The sequence below is a fragment of the Capsicum annuum genome, chromosome 6 (genome assembly GCF_002878395.1).
Source record: "Capsicum annuum cultivar UCD-10X-F1 chromosome 6, UCD10Xv1.1, whole genome shotgun sequence".
Taxonomy (NCBI): Eukaryota; Viridiplantae; Streptophyta; class Magnoliopsida; order Solanales; family Solanaceae; genus Capsicum; species Capsicum annuum.
Window position 1 is genome coordinate 2,785,966 of NC_061116.1, and position 5,239 is coordinate 2,791,204.

Here is a 5,239-nt window from a genome sequence, read left to right on the forward strand (position 1 = left end):
CTTAGTCATTTCCCTGATAGCTGCACATCGCTCGTTTTACTTAACATTGCTTGTTTGGTTTCGGAGGTCAGCTTCTCAGCTTTGGAGCGTCTAGTTGCTCGCTCCCCTCATTTGAGGACTCTTCGGCTCAATCATGCTGTGTCCATCGAGAAACTTGCAAAGCTACTTCGTCATGCTTCATAGTTGGTTGAATTTGGTACGGGATCTTACCTGCCGACACACAGGCTGATGTTTCTGAAGTTTTCGTAAATGTATCTCAGGCTTTTTCGGGCTGCAATAAACTAAAAGGCTTGAGTGGGTTTTGGGAGGCCTTGCCAGCCTACTTTCCAACTATTTATCCAGTCCATTCCAAACTCACCTCTTTGAATTTAAGCTACGCTACCGTTCAAATACGATCTTGGCAAGCTCATCAGCCACTGTCACAATTTACTGCGGTTGTGGGTATGTTCTATTTTGTGTTTTACTTTTGTATTAATTTGCATGTTTTAGTTGTAGAAACAGAAGTTTCCGGGAGAAGAACAATAATCCTGACTTATTACTAATTGTTATGCTGATTCTGATAACCGCCAGAATGAAAAAACAGTGTAGATAAGCTTGGTTGTATACTGAAATAACGTAGCTAAACGATTGATGTCAAGTAAATTCCGGAATAATTTTGCTGGTCAACCATATGTAGAATAACTTAATGTTGCATAGTTGTTATCTGGACGAAAGATTTGCTCCTACACTTTGGCAATTGGCTTTTTATCTCTCCGAGTTGGAAGCTTCCACAAGTCCAGTGGCTCGGATGTATCTCTTGCATTATTGATTTATGTCACTCGGAATGGATGTGATTGCAGGTGCTAGATTACGCTGAAGATAGAGGTCTTGAGGAGATTGGCAACTCTTGTAAGGAACTTCAAGAGCTTAGGGTGTTCCCGTCCGATCCATTTGCTCCGGGACCAAACGTATCCTTGACAGAGCAAGGTCTTGTGGCTGTCTCAGTGGGCTGCCCTAAGCTTCAGTCAGTTTTATACTTCTGCCGCCAAATGACAAATGACGCGTTGGTTACTATTGCAAGGAACCGTCCTAATATGATCCGATTTCGTTTGTGTATTATCGAGCCTCAAACACCTGATTACTCAACCCTTGAACCACTTGATACTGGTTTTGGGGCCATTGTGCAACACTGTAAGGAATTGCGTCGACTTTCTCTTTCTGGCCTTCTTACAGATCATGTGTTTGAGTACATCGGGGTCCATGCTAAGAAGTTAGAAATGCTTTCCTTAGCTTTTGCAGGGGATAGCGATATAGGCCTCCATTACGTTCTCTCTGGTTGTGAGAGCCTCCGTAAATTGGAGATTAGAGACTGCCGCTTTGGCGACGAGGCTCTGTTGGCCAATGCTGCAAAGCTGGAGACAAATGCGATCCCTTTGGATGTCCAACTGTTCAGTAAGTTTTGAAGCATGTAAGCTGCTAGCTCAGAAGTTGCCAGGGCTTAATGTTGAAGTTATAGACGAGAGGGCTCATTCGGATACGAGGCCAGAAAGTTGCCCCGTTGAGAAACTTTACATATACAGGACTGTGTCAGGAAGGAGGTTCGACACACCTGGTTTTGTTTGGATTATTGCTGAAGATGCATCATCGACTCCATATAGCAACGGGAATTGCTCTCTGGCTTCTGCTTAGAAATGACTTCAGGTATTAGTTCTGTGCTGATCTTTCTCCTTGTGCAATTGCAATACTAGTTATGGTGGGGTTGAAGCTCGTGAGCCATCGATTTTACTCTTGTTTTGAGTGGCTTCGCAGCAATTAGTCACAAATAATGAGTTTAAACTCTTCATGTTGTTCTGTATCACTAAGGACTACTATGTATTTTTTGGGTGGGAGGGGGCATGTCTAACTGTGTATCCTATTTTGTATCATTATGTATCAGTTTAATTTTAGTGACTTGTTCTTCTGGTGAAATGGTATTTGTAATGTACATTTGGTCATGTATGGTTTGTCCATATAAGACGAGACTTCAGTCACAGTCGGTTTGGACAGCCAGCAAATCTGCAGCGTAATCGATGGCTTCACGTAATCGATGGCTTCACGTAAATCTAATAGCTTTTCTCCAGACCCTTTTGTATGTATTAAGATGTCGACTAAATAACTACAAACATGTGATCAGGAACTCGATTACTATCGTATTAACTTGAGGTTGTAGTAACAACTCCTACACTAATTTGAATCCATTGTAACAAAAGCAAAAGCATGAACCAATATATCTGTATCACTTTGCTGCTAAAAAAAGTCTATCAATGAACAAAATTCAAAACGAAAATTATCCTTTCCAAAGTTCATTCATGCACGTAATTGCTTTTACTGGTATATCGAGAATTCCTCCACGTATTATTCGACATAAAACGGATTCCTCTTGGATGATTTAAGTAGATGCTAGGGCGTATCCACGCTGCTCTAAACCACATTTGAATAACTCCGAGCAATAGATTCTTCATCTCCATCTGAACCTTCCTGCATTAGACATTGTGATGCAATCCCGCTTAGGTGATAGTTTCTATGATGTGTATCTGAGTAAAAGTTGCTTTCATTTCTAATTGAGTAGCAGCTAGATAACAGACTTCTCTTCGTCAAGCTCATCAATCCTATATTTAATGGACTTAAAGGTGCCACCTGCAGAAAAGAAGACATGGTTAGAAGCCAAAATCGGAAAAGAATTAACAAGGACGATTTAACCTGGAACCTCCATTACCCCAGAAAGATTCAAATGGAATCAAGTTGCGAGAATAAACAATGGAGGCCTTGAGGATTCTTGACAAAAGAACATGAGAAGCGTGCTCATCAGTGAAGGAGGCCGATAGACATGGTGGGCCTGTAGAAGATATTCAAATTGCAATCTATCAATGAATAACTTGCATATGGTATAGAGGTTGCCAATTACCTTTTGTTTGTGATGATGGTATTTCTTTACAAGATGTACAAAAACTGAGATATAAGATAACTTGCATATGGTATAGAGGTTGCCAATTACCTTCTGTTTGACTTCCTTCTTTCTCATCATATCAGAGTCAGCAATCCCATGTATGTTTCAAAGAGAGACTTACAGTTGAAGTCGCTGGCGTTTGGTAGCAGCAAACTCGCAGTGCTGGCATAGCAGCAGCACGCCTACTAGGATATGTGAACTGAATGAAAGAAACTTTTATTATTTATAATTCAGATTATGAACTTTTGAATAACAATTCATTAAACATATGTATTGCAGTTAATATGGATGAGTTGATGTACCGATGAGTTGTTTGTTTCCTCCTCCTTTATTTCTCCTCCATTTTACTCATTCTACCAAAGTAACTTCTCCTTCCCTTCCTTTCAAGTTCTCAGGATCTGATGTATAAAACATGCATAAAATGTCATTTTCGAGATATTGATCAAGGTCAAACATCAAATGGTATTTAGAAAAACATTATCCCAAAATGTTATACACATTATCGTCATAAGTCTTCTGAAAAAATTGTGAAACTTATCCGCACACTTGAGCATACATCACAACAAATGCTTGCCATTTTTATTTGTTTTCCTTATTACCGAAAGCTTATTGTGATGAAACGGGATCACCTCATCTACTCATTTCTACTTAGCGTTCACAAAAAGTTCAGTTGAGAATTCATCGAACACATTGTAAACACAACACGCGTAAATTTGGTTTCTAAGAAGCAAGATAATAGAGAAGAACCTGTTTTGGATAACGGTATATTATTCGGGCCAAGGATCTGAAGCCTATCTTCTCCCGTGATATCTTCAACATATTGTTTAATCTCCAGAGCTGAATCTTCAAGTTGAGGGCTCTCTACAAGTTGGATAATTTTCAATGAACCAATATCCCCAAAATTAGGCGGAATCTCTGTAAGCTTACGACATCTCAACAATAGTAATTTCTCAATCATGGGAAAGGATTCCTCTCCAACCTCCCAATTAGCAAGAGTCACTTCATCCAACTCCAAATATTTGAGATTCTCAAAGGCTTCTTCCTCCCCCATGTTCCATTCTTCCTTCTTTCCTTCTGGATGATTGTTCTCCTAAGGAACAACTCTTCAATGTTGGGCAGTGTCGCTATTGTTGATAGTGAATCTGATGTCGGAGGAAAGTCAAACAACTTCAATATTTTCAAATCGGAAAGGAAGTGAAAATCCCATGACCAATTTTTCGCTGAAGAGGGCCCACTGTCATTTGCTTTTGAACTTTCAAAGTCAACTTTGAGGAATTCTAGTTCAGTTAGGAAATCCAATTTCGGGAACCAATATTGCTCTGTTGAATAATCCCATGATTCCTTGAGAACAAATGAAAGTTTTTGAAGATTGGGAAACCTTTTGAAAATATCCTCGGTTTCTTTTGAATAGGAAAGCACGAGTTTCCCTAATTCTCTCACGTTCTCTAACTTTGAGTCCTCCGCTATTCATCTGTATCCATATCAAAGAAAGAACAAACATCCTTTATCATCACTCGCAACTTTACAAGATCCCAAATACTCGGTAATAGTACGAAGGTTGATCCTTTGTTATCAACCATCAAGGTTTCTAGATTCCACAGATTTGAGAAAGATGAAGACAGAGATTTAACTTTTGTCCCAATTAATAAGAACCTCAAATGATTCAATATGCCTATTTCATTCAGAAAAGAATCTTTCACTATCATAAAAGAGGGATGCAGGTGCAACACTCTAAGAAGCCTCAAGTCTCTTATGTGACATGCATCACAAAGACTGTCGACCATATCGTGTCCAGCTATCGTCAAAGAATAGAGGTGTTTATCACAATGCCTTTTCTTTATTGAACTGAACAACACGAAATTGTTATGCCCAAAGCTCTCCTCATCATAATCAATGGTCACTATACGTGGCACCAAATCTGAAGGAGAAGATGGATCACTTGAACTTATCGTGCCAAACAACTTTTCCTCTGTTGCTTTTATCAAACAAAAGTCGTGCACAAGATCATGAAGTTGGCAAGTCGGGCGACGACCTATCTTATTGAAAGCAATTACCAAGCTGCTAGAAATTAAATTATCCAAATAAATTTCCATCACTTCTTCCACACTCTTCATCTCTGTTTGTTCAACAAGTCCTTCAGCACGCCAATACGTTTTCAAAATATCTCTATCCACTGCTGTGTCCTTCGGATAACTTGCAAGGTGGAGAAAGAAGGGCTTCAGTTGAAGAGGTAAATGGTCATAACTTAATTCTATAACCTTCATCACATAAAAT

At 39.4% G+C, this 5,239-nt stretch overlaps 1 long non-coding RNA gene and 1 pseudogene across 1 annotated transcript; one reads left to right on the plus strand and one right to left on the minus strand.

Annotated features, from left to right (window-relative positions):
• Positions 1-833: 833 nt before the first annotated feature.
• Positions 834-2,056, plus strand: LOC124899251 (annotated as a pseudogene).
• An 89-nt stretch (positions 2,057-2,145) lies between these two features.
• On the minus strand, positions 2,146-5,233 carry LOC124899223. Its single transcript, XR_007056337.1, has 5 exons — positions 3,713-5,233; positions 3,268-3,363; positions 3,014-3,164; positions 2,735-2,854; positions 2,146-2,655 (listed from the first exon to the last, which is right to left on the minus strand). It is a non-coding gene; the product is annotated as an uncharacterized LOC124899223 (long non-coding RNA).
• Positions 5,234-5,239: the final 6 nt, after the last annotated feature.